Here is a 15,987-nt window from a genome sequence, read left to right on the forward strand (position 1 = left end):
ATAATTACAAAACATTAAAAATACGTTTTTAATTTGAAAATTTAAATTTTATTTCATTATGTGTACTAAAAACTTAAAAATAAGTGGCTATTTCGTAAGTATTGGTATTTTCCGCAAATATATTTAGTAGTGAATTGTGCTGTTTCCCGTTTATCAAACATATTTTTTTCTGAAAGAAAATGGTCGAAAACCTGGGATAAACTTTTCTATATCTTTAAAAAAAAATTAAAAGACATTCAGTTGCTGCTTTCATTTTCACTGCTGACGTCACAAGTGAACAATTCGCTATCGTTGTGAAAAATCAGCAAAAGGCGATACCTTGCCAGAGAAGACAACCATGCGCTCTGATTCAAGATGGCTTATTTCACTTGTGACATTACGCGATGAAACAATTAGTTTTGGAATCTCGCAATTAAAAAAATAGTTAAATATAAAATGTTGAAAAAATAGAAGTATTTTCTTACTCCATGTTATTTCTGTCAATTTTAGGGACTAAAAATAGTCCTTTTGACTTAAGGAAACACCCCCATTCTCAACTCAAATATTTATCTCAATGTCGTTAAGGAGATTGAAACCAAGCAGATCTAATTCAATGCAAGCTTACCAATTGACTTTTATTCAAATACTTCTCCACTCATTACTACTGTAATGCATATAACACCAGATCATCGTCTATCATAATGTTCTGCTAAATCAATATCCAGCTAAGAGCATTTGTATTCCTTGATTGGTAACAGCGTCAGGCAGCTACTGTAAAGTTTAATCTTCAAAGAATTTCTCAGCTTCGATTTTCTTTCACAACCATCCATAAATCTAATTCCTCTTGCACATTGTCGATCGTCTCAAGAGGACAGACCATAGCCAAGCATGCCGTCTACTGTCTTCATCACCCATGAAACATGCTCTTCGATATGATTGCATCAATCTCAAGGGCTTGTGAGCATCAAGCGAAGAGGGAATCCCAGACCCATGTTAATCAACATTCTTTAGAAAACCCGGGATCCAATAAGGGCACTTTCATTGCCGAATGGCCTTCCGATTCTGGGGTATTTTAATTAAATGAAGAGAAGAAAGGGGATGCCTGTCTTAATGCTAGCACATACCACAATTTAGAAAAGAAGTTTGGTTTCAGGAAAGTCTACGAAGAATCTGTAAGCGATTACAGTCGGTAGGCAATTAAGTGTTTTTTTTTTTTTTTTTTTTTTTTTTTTTTTTTTTTTTTTTTTTTGAGAATGTTGTATAAATAAGGTACGCGTGGCATGCAGCTGGAAAAATGACAAATTTTTCACCATTTAATTATTAAACATGGTAAAATAATGTACAAAGTTGCTCTTAAAAATTTGCAATTGCTATTTTTTTCATTGGCATTCATTAACGCACTATTTATTTATGCTTCTGGTTCTTTGATATTCTGGTCTGTACTTTATGGTCCCAGAATAAATAAAGTTCACGAACTTGAAACTCGTTAAAATATTATTCACTAACACTTGTTGCTAACATAACTTTGTACTTTGTCAACTTTGCAGCAAACTCAGACAGTTAGGGAATGAAAATCAGTAAAATATGAGTCTAAGATAGATAAATGTATAATAATGTATACATAACTAGCTAGGATTCGTAACAATGAATAAAAAATGCCTCACAAAACCAAGTTATTGTTAAGTAAAAAATATTTAAATATTTATTCAAAGTCAAATAATTTCTTAGGAAACAGTAGTAAACACAGTGTTGGTAAAGCACAGAGTTACAACTGGATTGCAGATACGTGTTTTTGGGGTTTCGAGAAAGCCTTTTTTCGATGCAAAGAAGTGTGAGCCTTTGAATGTTACATCATCTTGTGCGTGAGATTGCGCAATCGATGTCACGTGACCTCCCACAATTGATCAGCGGGAAATTCTCTTTAGTTCAAACAGCGTTCGTGAACTAGCTGATCGTTGCAAAACAACTCTGATATTAGTTAGCAAAGTAATAATAATTCAAAAATTATGTATGAATGATTAGTTAGCGTTATCAGCTGCCTCTGAATGGAGACTTGAAATAATGTTCTTTTTTTATTTCTTTGTATTTGTTGTGCTTAATGCTGCAGAAGCCGTTGGGATGCTTTAGTAGCGAAAGTTTAACGTATTAAATGTTTAAAATTTGCCGATATGTTTGGAAGCTACATTGTTTGACCAAAACATGTTTTTAAGAAATTAAGTCTGATTATCAATGTTTATTTTTTAAGCAGAATGGATAATAAAAAATAAATATTCGTTAAATTATTTTTTAATGATTTTTTTTCCTGTAAGGTACATATTTTTAATGTGTGTTTTTTTCATGTTGTACATTTTCATTACTTTCGATTTTTATAACGAAAGTTTTTTGCCCCCACTTTGGGTAATGAATATTTTTTGTAAATATTGTTTCAAGGAACCTTTTAGCATGATTTGTCTAAAGAGTGCGGTTTAAGAGATACAATAGATTGCGGCATTTTGAAAAGACCAACCGTTTTATTTTTTAAAGCAGCTTCTATTACTGTAAGGTGCATATTTTTTTTGAATGGTTTCCTTCATGCTATACATTTTTGTAATTTTCGATTTTAGTGACGAAGCTTTTTTGCCCTCCCTTTAAGTAATGACTATTTTTTGTAACTATCATTTCAAGGAACTTTTTGCATAAATTATCTGAAGAGTGCAGTTTAATAGATACATTAGACCGCGGCTCTTTAAAGGGTCAACTTTTTTAATTTTCAAAGCACCTTCTATTTGTATAAATGTATTTCAAAATGTTGTGGAATTTTTTTAGGAGGAATTCATATCAAATGAAAATTAATTAAAGCTTTTAACAAATATTAGCGAGCCATGCATTAGAAATGTGGTACATGATCATTACAAGCTTTGATCTTACAACATTTTCTTGATTTTGCGAAATGTAATGCAAACGATTTATAAAATACTGTTGAAGTTAAATAACTTTTCAAAAAAAAAAAAAAAAAAACAAGAATGAGAAGTAGTAATGAAAGAGCAGATAAAGAAAAATGAAGAAGTTAACTCAAAATAAATATTTTCTCCATAAAAATTCGTGATAAATCTGTTTATATTTTTTATTCTGAAATATATGCATCAGTATTGTCATTATATACCAATTGTTTGGTTTGTTTCATTTGTTTAGATGTTTTGTAATTATTATTGGGTATTGTAGTGATTTATTTCAAAAAGGTATGTTGTTTCTTTTATTTGTAACAATTAGAAATCTGTCTAAATATTGGTTTTTATTACAATTTATATTACTGGTTCATTTGTTTACATTTTTATCAAATAAAATCAATACTACTGTTAATCATTCGTGGGAAAAATGATTATTAGGTTATGGATAAGAAATATGCACTTCCCGTTTATCTTAATTCATTTTACAATCACAGTAAGCAAAATTTATTTCGCACTTTCTTTTACGTTAAGATTTAAATTTCAAGAGTATTTTCTTCATATCCATACAAACAAATTTTCATTTTCCTTTCTCATCTATATATATTGCGGAATAAAATATTTAATGTGTCATATGCATATATTTTAATTTAATTTACTATTTAAGAAATATTTGTGTCGATATCAAAACTTAAACGATATAAACTTTTAATGGAGAGATGTATCAGAATACTTCATGTAAAAACCAACTGCTTTCTCAATGGATTTAAAAAAAAAATCTAAATATTTATTCACGGCTATTATGAGATGTAAACAAACCGCCTTCACGGGCGGCCATGTTGAATTAGCGCGCATGCCTTGTGTTAAGAAAGATGTCCTGTGAGAAATCAACGTCTAAAAGCTCACACTACTTTGCATTGAAAATTTACTTTATCGAAACCAATCAGTCACTAATTTGTGCATATCAACTTTGTGTTTATTAGTTACTTCCCTGCACAGTCATTTATTTATTTATCAGTTGTTTATGAGTTTAAAAGATCCCATTTCAACTAAAATGAGAATTGAAAAGCATTTGTAACTTGGTTATGAGTAAATTTTGGTGAAAATATGTTAGAACTAAAGCTAATGTTACTGTGCACAAGTTTATTCCAAATGATTCTTAAGGCAGCATATTATGAAATCTGTTGATGGAAAATTAATACCAAAATTTTGGTTCATTGACTTTCTATTCATCATTTATCCCTTGTAATGATTTGAAACACCAATGAATTATGTTGGATGGTAGAAAAAAGTGTAAATACAGGTTAACGTCAAAAATAAATATTAATGATAACTGAATAAATCAAATAATTAATTTTTGTTATGTGTGGATGGAGAATTAAGTAAAAATTTGATGGATTGCTGCAATTTTTTCAATTATATCAAGGATGATGAAGCATTGAAATGTCATCAGTACTTGTAATCAATGAATAAATGAATGAATAAAGCGTCAACAAAAGTTTTATCTCTTTTCTCCAGGGGTCGCTGAGTGTATTCGATAAGTGGCAGATTCTCTTTCTCCCATCACACTTTTTCCCGGTCTTCAGCAAACTTAGGTCACGCACGAATCCCTTGTTATTATCCCGACGTTCTTTTTTTACAGCTCCTGGAGACAGAACTCTTTCTTACCACGTTCTCATTTTAGGGTCAGTTTCTTTCTTTTGGGCAGTTCCCTCGCTTCCGCCTTGGGCAGGAGGGTCAAGGGTCGACTTCGACTTCTTCGTCAGTGATGGAGAGGATGTTTTGACACACGGGAGAGTTTCTTTTTCCTCTTTTCCCCTTTTTGTTCGTTTCCTCCCTTTATGGAACTGTCGCCACTTCAAGTGGGAGACCACTGGGCTGCTGGGAGGAGTAGAGATGGAGGGATGCGAGAGATTGGGTAGAGCAAAAAAGAATATATGGCTGTTTTACTGAGATTATTTTTCTGGATTATATTTTCCTCATATATGCAATATTCTTACAGCGGCGCCAGTTTATTTATTCCAGAAGGGATCTTGCAATCCAATCCACTGCAATGAATTCGGGTCACTGGAGTTGGATTACATAAGATATTATTAAATGGAGTAATTTAGTTTCCTTGCTTTTGAGCTACATAGTTTATCAGTTTTCACTGCTTCATACTTCACAAGCCAAATGATTAACCGCCGTCGGGTGGGAAAGGGTAGAAACTGAAAAAAAAAATCATTTTTATTTTCATTAATTTATTCTTTTTATTATTTTAATATTTTATTTATTTCTTTACTAACTGCATTGCCCGGCTTTGCACGGTCTACTTCGAAAATTAAAGTTATGTCAAGTGACACATGTTCAACTATCAGGCTTTAGTTAGAGGGAAAAAAACTGTAAAATTTCCCGCTCAAACAATCATTCTTAAAGAAAGAAAACATCAAATCAAAAATTCTCGAACAAATAAAAACGCAACTTTCCTGATTATCTTCTGCTGGCGATACGAAAAAAAAAAAAAAAGATGACAAATCGCCAAAGGGGGAAATTTTTACCTCAAAACAAAAACAAAATTTTGTTTAGTCACTGCCGAGAAAAAAAAAAATGTGGCAACCTTCTGAACGCTAATTTTAAATGGAATCGCGCAAACGGTAATTTTTCGATTTAAAGTGTCTGTTCTGTTAGGCTTAGCAGTGATTTTAAATTTTTCCCGGCGATTTCACAGCCTTTTTTTTTTTTTTTTTTGGAAATTTGAAGGAAGTGAATGAACACTATGAATTTGTTTCACGGGTTTTCGAATGGGAAATTAATCAAAGAAATCGGATAATTATTTCGGGGAGAAAAAGCCATTTTCAGGTCCTAAAATTAAAATTCAAACGGTTCGGTATTTTTTTTTTTGGCGTTTGAAAACCCTTCTACGTTCCTTCTCGGGTGCCCAAATACCTCCCTGCCAAATTTGGTCCAAATCCGACCAAAACTGGATTTGTATCGGGAACATAAACACACACACATAAATATATTCTTAGTTTTATTTATATACATAGTAGATTGTCATTTAATTTATTTTTATTCATTCATTTATTTATTTTTTCCTTGCATTTTCATCATCTCGTCGTGTACCTTAGGTTTATTGTGCGAGCTTGTTTTTTTGGTTTCCGTTGGAAAAAAACGTGCAAAAAAAAAATGTCAAACTCCCCCTATTGTTAGTATACAATACAAAACGCGTTTCTTTTAATTTCTCGAAAAGTTATTTCTGCCTTTTACCTGTCCACGACCGTATACTACTATAATTAGAATATTTATTCGGTTTTGCAGCTCTCAAAACGTTATTCCACAAAGAAACACCAGATCATGTACTTGAAAGAAATAAAGTATGCATTTTAAATGCTGTATTTTTAAATATTTAGTTAGCAAGTTTGCCTTTCCCTTCTCAGTGTTATTATAAGTGCGTCATTACTTGTTGATTTGTTTTGGAAGATATGCACTAATAATATATTTTATCGATAGTATGTGTACTTGAGGGGGGGGGGACTTTCTTTTGATGGTTTTAAATCTTCTACTGCATTTTTGCTCTCTGGTTATTTTCTTTGCATGGACAAGAGGGAAAACGCTATGTTGGCAGTAAATAAAATTGCAATTTTCTCTGCAAGTGAAATACTTCCAAATACAATAATAGCATGGAACTACAATAAGGGAAAAAGTTTTGTCATGCATCATACTGAGAAAATGACAGTAACTCGAACCATAAAGTTAAACTATCATGACAGTAAATTTCGTCATACAATTGTAAAAAAATTAATACTTCAGCTTACAAAATCTTTTTCTTCTTTTCTCAAGTAATTTCAGATTTAATTAAACCTGAAAATAGTACGTCAAACTAATTTAATGACAAATATTGCTAAGGAACGAATTAAGTTTTACGCAAAATAAATTTTATGATGTTTTGTGCGGCGACCCTCGTGAAGTTGTTGTCATTTGCATGATTTGAAAGGGGGAAGGGTAATGATTGACATGATGCAATTGAATCCTAAGACGACTCGGCCGCTAAACCCTTTTCAGAATTTATTTGATACGCATTTTCTACAATTTACCATGTTAACTTCAGTTTTTATTTTTACCCTTTTTCGATAAATCACGAATCACTTGTTATACTCTTTTCGCCAAAGTTGATGTTGCTCTGGTTTTTTATTACCCTGACTACAAGATTATAAGAGTAGCTAGCTGATTTGATATTTATTTAGAGGGCAAATTTGCGTTTATTCAAGTGTTATTTTAAGGGGGTCCGGGACACATTTTGAAAAAAAAAATATTAAACAGTCTAGAGTTTTGAAATTTTTCGCAATAATTCACCATCTATTTAAAAAACAAAATCAGAACAAAAACATTGAAATTTTTTTAAATTTAATTATTCTTTTTCAAACAAATGGGGTTACTTTAAATCACTAAAACTCAAAATATTCTTGATTAATTTAAAAATTTGTTTCAAACAAATTATGCACAGATAAAATCAAAAATAGAAAATATTTGTAGAAAAATTTCAAAAAATTCAAAAAGATACGTTTTTTGAAGGAAAAAAAAAACTTTTTGCTATAAACTTTTTTTAAAAATCACCGAATAAAAATTAAAATAAACTGTATTGTGGGGGGACACATAGACTTCCACGTTAACTGATTAATTATTTATTAGATGCTTATCTACAAATGGTTCTTTAACGATGATGATATATTTATACGTGAAAATGAATGTCCTATAACTACTGGATACCACGGCATCCGGTCCCAATCTGGCACATGGTACCACGGTACCTTCCAGCACTGGTACTTGAAGCGGTACTCGACCTCAGCCAAGTCTTTCACAGGGCGCGAACCATACAGGTCCCCTCTCTTAACCGCAGTCAATCACGCTATATCCTTTCCCGCGCGATATGGTAATACTCTCGCTGCCACTTAGACGCTGGCAGCGCCACTGCACGATCTCTTGTCATATAGTTGGGTTGGGGCTTGTCAGCTAGTTCCCACAGATCGGCCATCCGACATCCATGTCGCCCCAACATGGGTAAAGCTCCAGTTTCATGTAGCTAAAATAACAGAAAAAAAATCGACAGCAAAAAAACAGAACAGAAAAATTATGTACAATTGGGTATGAGTGCTTCCTGGTTCTCCTAAACCGTCACCCATGGTTTCATGTGATCAGCCGCAGTTGATGTCACTTTTGGACCTTCATGAATTCCAATTTTTTCAACATCATACCGGTCATTCATCTTGACTTTTGTTATCTTATATGGTCCAAAAAATTTTGATCGCAGTTTCAGTCCAGGACCTCCTTGGGTTCTTTTGATGGCTACTAGTTCACCAATTTCATACTTCTTAGCTTTTTTTCTTTTTCGGTTGAATTGGCGCATATTTTCGGCTTGGATTTTCAAAATATTTGCCTTTGCATCAGCGCGTAAGCATTCTCTCTTATCCATAAAGAATTTCAGATTCTCTTCTTCAAGGATCTCCTTGATTTTCAGGTCTTCCTTATGTCTCATTTTAACTCCAGTCATCAGTTCAAACGGAGTATGTTTTGTTGCACGGCTGATGGTACTATTTATTAATCTTTGGACTTCCGATACATGTTTGTACCATTTTGTGGGTTCATCCTTTGAAATCTTTGCCAAGACAGGAACAATTGTTTCAAAGATTCTCTCAATTTGACCGTTCCCTCTTGGGATACCAGTAGTTATGAATGCATGATCTACGTTTTCTGACGTACAATATTCTTTGAATTCTTGTGACGTGAATGCTGGTCCTTTATCACTTACGATTCGCAGTGGACTTCCAAAAGTTATTTGTTGAACTTTTAACTTATCAATGGCGTCTTTTGCGGACGTTGACTTAACCGGATAGAACCAGGCAAATTTGGTAAAAGCATCTATCACCGCAAATATATGAACATATTTTTTTGCTGTTGATGGTAGCGGTCCAATAAAATCCACGTGATATGTACTGAATGGAATGTCTTCTTTTGGAATAGGGTTAAGCAGTCCTTCTGCTTTTCCTTTTTTTCTATTCATTAAAATGCAATCTACGCAATTTGCGATAACATGTTCAATTTGTTTTCTCACTTTTGGTATAAAAAATTCTTGTTTTACTAGTTCTTCTGTTTTAGATACTCCAAAATGTCCTTTCTTGTGCGCTTCTTTAATTATCTCAAACTGCATTGATTCTGGAATAACAATTAAATTTCTTCCTTCTACGTGTTTGTATAAGATTCCTTGTATAATGGTATGGGTATCATCAGCTCCTTCTTCTATAAGTTTCTTTATGGTTTTTATCTGTTCGTCTGTATCTTGAGCTGCTTTTAATTTCAACGTCATTTCTGTTTGTGATCTAGTGACTACTAGTATGGAGTGACGACTTAGGGCGTCCACATGTTTCATTTGTTTTCCCGACCTGTGGATCAACTCATAGTCAAATTCTTCTAACATCAGAGCCCATCTAGCAATTTTTGGAATTATATCTTTTTTGCTCATGGTTTTTTTAAAAGCGTCACAATCAGTTATGATCTTGAATTTCGATCCAAGTAGATAAACTCTGAACTTTTTCAGGGCCTCGACTACAGCAAGTACTTCCAATTCGTATGAGCCATACTTCTCCTGTTGAGCATTTGTCTTCTTGCTCATGTAGTATATTGGGTGCAATACTCCTTCGTGATCCTGTTGCAGTAACACCGCTCCAAAGCCATGACAACTGGCATCGGTGTGTACTTCCAAAGGTGCACCTTGTCTAAAAATGTGCAGTACCGATTCGCCTGTTAAGCAGTTCTGTAAGGAAATAAATGCTTTCTCCTCTTCTTCTTTGAACTGAAATTTTGTATTGTCTCTTAGCAGGTCACTTAATGGTTTGGCTATTGCTGAGTATCGTGGGATAAATTTTCGAAAATATGACGACAGTCCTAGAAATCTCTGCACTTGTTTTACCGTCTTGGGTTGCGGGTAGTTTTTGATGGCGGCTGTTTTCGCTGGAGAAGGTTTGATGGTTCCATCTTCGATGACGTAGCCTAAATATACGATTTTGCGCTTCAAAAATTGGCACTTCTTGAAATTAATCTCCAACCCAAAGTCGGCTGCTACTTTCATGACTCGTTTCAGCTTCTCTAATCCTTCTTCCTCATTCTGGGAGGGAACAATGATGTCATCTAAGTATATTAAGACAGTTTTATCTTTAATCAAATCTCTAAACACTGTGTTTATGTATCGCATAAATACGGAAGGAGAGTTACATATGCCAAATGGAACTACCTGGAATTCGTACGTGTTATTTCTGGTTCTAAAAGCAGTAAATTTAGTAGAATCTGCGTGCATTTTTACATGGAAGTATCCATTTTTCAGATCAAGGGAAGAAAAAACTTTCGCTTGACCCAGTTCATCCAGTATTTCCTCTATATTTGGCATGGGGAATACATCTCGAACTATTTTTCGATTCAGAGCTCTGTAATCTAAACAAAGTCGATGCGAGCCATCTTTCTTTTTGCACAATACCAATGGTGCAGAATAATCCGAATAACTTTCTCTGATCCAGCCTTTTTCGAGCCATTCCTCAACTATGTTGTCAACAATTGCTTGTTCACTAAAGCCTAACCTTCTATTTTTAACGCATACAGGAATCTCGTCTTTTAAAATTAACTTCATTGTTAAATCGGTTGACCTTGTCTTACACGGTTTGTAACTCGACACTAAATTCATTAAATTTTCTTTTTGACTCAAATTCAAAAAATGTCCGCTGTCTATTTCACTTAACATTTCCGATCCAATATGAAGTGGCATTTCATTGAGTAAGACACTTATTTCTAGTTCTTGTGTCCCAGCGGTAGCGCCAGGGGCATCTTCACCCACCCAATTTTCAATTTTTCTAATGGTTTCATTTTTATTTTTGCACGACCCCTCTTGAACAGTCTTTTGTTCATTTAACAAGGAATCACTCATATCACAATTAATTATGCTAGTACAACTCAAAGATAAACCATCAAATGTTGATCTTACCTGTTTCAATACATCTAACCCAATTAAACAATTGTAATTAAACTTCTTCAAAACATATACATTAGTATTTACAATGCAACTATCAATTTCTACAGAACCCGAAAAATAACCTTCAGGTACCGTTGTCTGTCCTGAAAGACCAGTCAAAACTGCATCAGTTTGGGATAATTTGGGGGATCCCAATCTTTTGTACATATCAAAACTTATTATAGTACAATCAGATCCAGTATCAATACAAGCATTTATATTTTTATTTAAAATAACCACATTTTTCATTATTTTGGGTTTACTCATTGACTGAATTTGGACAGAATTGGTGATATTTTTCTCAGTTTTTGAACATTCATACGATTTATGTCCAAATAGTTTGCAAATTTTACATTTCGGTTCTTTGTGTGGACACTCTGAGATGTGGTGTTTTTCGAAACAATTGCCACAAAACATTTTATTTTTATTTTCTTCTAACCTAGTATTTTTAACTTTAGAATGCGAAACTCTACTGGAATAATTATAATTTTGTTTGTCGGATTCATTGAATTTTGTTTTTGATTCGGCTGCGGGGCGTTTAAAATATGCACGGGCAGCGTCATATTCATCCAAATTAGTAATTAGTTCTTCGACTGTTTTGATTTTGTGTAATTTATCTAGCAAGTGTTCTCGAATTTCTGGGGGGACTTTTCTCTTAACTTGTTCGCAAACAATTAGATCTTTTAATTCCTCAGTGTTTCTTATATCTAAGCAGTCTATCCAATTTTCAAAATAGTGGTTGACTTCAAACGCAAAGTCTCGCCACGAGACGGAATTTTCTTTCTTTTTTGTGTAAAATTTGTGTCGAAATTGTTCACTTGTTAGTTTAAATCGTTGCAATAAAATTTTCTTAACATGCTCGAAATCATTTGCAAGATCAAGTGGTTCACGAGCAATAATTCCTGCGATTTCCCAGGGAACCAATCCCAATAATTCAGAAACAAAACAATCTTTCGGAACTTTTAACCGAGTCAGTTGCCTCTCAAAAAGCGTCAAATAAATGCCAATGTCACCCGACATATCAAAATTTGGCATTATTTTTCTAACATCGAAGCTTTTAGCTTGTGTTTGATTTCCTAATGAATTATGGCTATTTTCATTTTTTGATTGCATAAGCTTTAGTTCCTTTTCTTCCTCCCTCTCTGACACAATTTCAATTAACATATTTTGAGTTACCTCAACATTAAAATTGTCAGATTCTGTAATTAATTTTATCAGGTTAGCAATTTTTGGATTTGTTGGAATTTCCAAATCCAACTCATCTGCAAGACGTATTAAGTCATTTTTTCTGGCTTTAGAAAGAAAATTTGTATCCATTTTTATATTTTCTTTATCAAAACTAACAATTTTTCCTTTTTGTTTTTGCTGATTTGCGTAAGAGACTCTCTTTTTCCGCGTCATTGATAAGAAAAGAAAAATGAATAAATTTGACTCACCGCTGGCCTTGCATTTTCTTCAGCTGCGGTCGCTTTTTTTTTTTTTTTTTGCAAACGGTTAGTCACAACGGTTTCTTTTGCAGTTCACTATTTCGCGAAATAAAAAGTCAGTGAGTTCTTGATTAAGAGTCTATTTTTCTAATTTGCTTTCGGGATACTATTTTTCTTGTTCTTCATCGAATGCAGTAACAGTCAGAAGTTATTTGAAACTTAACAGTTCTAGTCTTCTTAAAACTGAAAGTCCAGGTGAACAGTTTTTGTTCAAGAGTAGCTTACCATTCCATGTTTTTATTTCTGGAATTCTTGAAACACAATTTTTTTTCAAATGCTCGATTCTTCTAGGGTTACTATCCCGGTCGGGCCCCCAAGTTGTGGGGGGACACATAGACTTCCACGTTAACTGATTAATTATTTATTAGATGCTTATCTACAAATGGTTCTTTAACGATGATGATATATTTATACGTGAAAATGAATGTCCTATAACTACTGGATACCACGGCATCCGGTCCCAATCTGGCACATGGTACCACGGTACCTTCCAGCACTGGTACTTGAAGCGGTACTCGACCTCAGCCAAGTCTTTCACAGGGCGCGAACCATACAGGTCCCCTCTCTTAACCGCAGTCAATCACGCTATATCCTTTCCCGCGCGATATGGTAATACTCTCGCTGCCACTTAGACGCTGGCAGCGCCACTGCACGATCTCTTGTCATATAGTTGGGTTGGGGCTTGTCAGCTAGTTCCCACAGTATGAAAAAGCTCCAAATTGTGTTCTCTATCTTTATCGGTTCATGACTTGAATGCAAAAAGTCGGGAAAAATTGTAACATGGAGAAAAACGCATTTAAAGTTTCTAAGTTAAATATAATATTAGGTAAATGCAAGCAACAAAAATAGTTATATATTTAGTTTTAATTATGACAGAAACAAGATTCGAGCATCCTTTTAAGCAAAAAAAAAAGGAGAAAATTTTTAAATGATAAAAAAAATTGCAAAATTTGACAATTTTTGTGTCCCGGACCCCCTTAAGCAGATTCACTTTTTAAAAAGGGTTTTATGAAACTACATATTTTCAGGAAAATCATCAATATAGATTAACTTAAAAAGCAATACTTCATCCCCTTAATACAAAATTTCTCGATTACTAATCACAATCATTATCGATTGATAAGAAATTTTAAAAAATATATAAAGGTATACACTAAATTTAAAAAAAAACATAATGAATATACGAGTGCAATTTTGCAATAAGAACCATATATTTATTACCGCATCCTTAAGACCATTTCTTTTTCTTTGTGGAAATGCCTCGTGTTACCTAATCTAGAAAACCACCAGTCATAATATGACGGGTGAAAATTTCTTCTCCATTTCCATTCCAGTCCATTTGTAGAAACAAAAAACTTAACGAGTAGGGTCCTATCATAATCCGCGATTGGGGAAAACATAATTTAAATTCAAGGCGCCAAAATTCTTTTTTTTTTTTCCAAATTATTTGAGCAGTTTACTATTTTTAGAGAAACTGAGAGAGTTAGAAAAGAAAACAAAAACAAAAGAATAATTAACATTGTTAGAGGGAAAAGAGTTAAACTTAGAGGAAAGTAGGCAAACGCCAAGTGGCGGCACCAAAGAGTTAAACAAGAAATAAAGAACGGGAAAAACGAAACACAACACGGAACGGTGAACCTAAGTAACGCGGAAGCTGCGAAAATTTATGACTTATGGTGTTCAAGGTCATTAGGACCTCCCCTCGAGCCACCGCTTCATATTTTCAAGGTCTACGGCGGCAACAAGATCAAAAGAGTTGTTCTGGACCACCGCCAAGGTCTTGTTTCCGTTACATTTCTTTTCATCGCAATTGATAAACACAAGGAATTAATGTCATTTTTTCCACCTTATACTGTTTTTTCTCCTGTAATTTCACGGACCCCCTGTAAGGATTGATGTGGTAGAGGTAGTATTTGTATTAATTCACGTAATGCACAAATGGTGTTGAACGCTTCCATCATTGTGTGTGGTATTTTTTTTTTTAGTTTTACTTATGCCTTCACTTCATCGCTCTTTCCTCCAATGACAGTGTTGACTTGTCATACTCACGTTTTTTGACAAAACTGAAATAAATCTAATTTTTCTATTTCATTGTGGAACATAGGTAGTAAGCCGACGAAATGAACAATTTAGAGTTGGAGGATTTTTTATCAGTCCATCTTAATGCTAAAGAGCGGGCACCGCGGATTCTTTTTTTCAAAAATAATGCATCTGATTTTCCAGATAGGCTGTAAATCAAGCAACTAAAGTTAATAATTTGTCAGGTTTTTTTTCTACAACACCTTTATGCATTTTTGGAGGGGCTTCAAACGCATTAAATCGAATTGTTTATTTTTTTATGTCATATTGAATTGCAGCATGTTTTTTGCGATAATAGATAATACCATTATATTAAAGTAAAATGAACCAACCAGGATGCGTACTGGCTCAAGAAAAAAAAATAGTTGTCCTCAAGAATTGTAGAAAAAAGTTTTTTTAAAAGTCACGTGGTTTAAGGCAGCACTAAATGAAGCATTTTTTATTAAACCAGTCAATCGTATTTTATTTAAATACTACTTGAGAAAATGACTTTTTTAAAATAATGACAGCTTAAGTATTAACGATCAAGTTGAGCCATTATCCGATCTAGTTATTAATCGAACAGTGTGGTTGCAACTAAACCCTGTTATCCTCTTTGGACCAATGTAGAGCTCGTTCTATTAGACGTACACCATTAATACTTCGTCCATACATTATATCGATAATGAAAAAAGAAATTCGTACTAAGGCTATTTCTATACGTGACCTACACTACATTTAAAAACTCTCAAACACTGTATGGTTGATTTGAAAAACGTTTTAACGATTTTTAAAATGTTATCTATGGCTTTGGTTTACCAGACACACGTACTACTTTAAGCAGTGCATAAAATTAGTTCATACATTTTACTTTAATATTTAAAAATGAAATTGTCCCATGATGGGACTTACACTACCGGAAAATAAGTTGTTTTTTGGCTACATTTCCTTCCTCATACATTGTCTAAAAATTTTTTATTAATGCAGCTTTATAACTAAGGTTTTGAATATCAACAGGTTAAAACAAAAAGATTCTAGATTGTATGATTTTGTTCAATGATTATTATTCTGCGTGACTTACACTACCTCTGTAATGTGACTTACACTACATTCACATAAAAGATACAGTTAAAATGTGAAACAAAATGAAACTAACCCATCACATATTTTAAAAAATCAAAATTAAGGAAAGTTTAGCGAAATCAATGATCAAAAATGGGTTTAAGTAATTTTATGATGTCTTTATATATAGTCAAATAAAAATTTCTGAAATTTCTTCTTTCTCGGGCTAAATAAAGAAAAAAATCTTTTCTATTGCAGACATTTTCTTTCCTAACAATTTGTGCAGTGAATTGCTTAACAAACCTTTTTCTGCGAACGGGACTAAAGGTATAGATTTGCATTTTACTGCATCAGGAAAGTAAGCCATTGCAGTGTACCTAAATAGTGCAAGATTTTGTAACCCAACGGGCTGATTGAATTTCAGCTTGAAAACAAAAGTTATAAT

Source organism: Uloborus diversus, chromosome 5 (assembly GCF_026930045.1).
Source record: "Uloborus diversus isolate 005 chromosome 5, Udiv.v.3.1, whole genome shotgun sequence".
NCBI lineage: Eukaryota > Metazoa > Arthropoda > Arachnida > Araneae > Uloboridae > Uloborus > Uloborus diversus.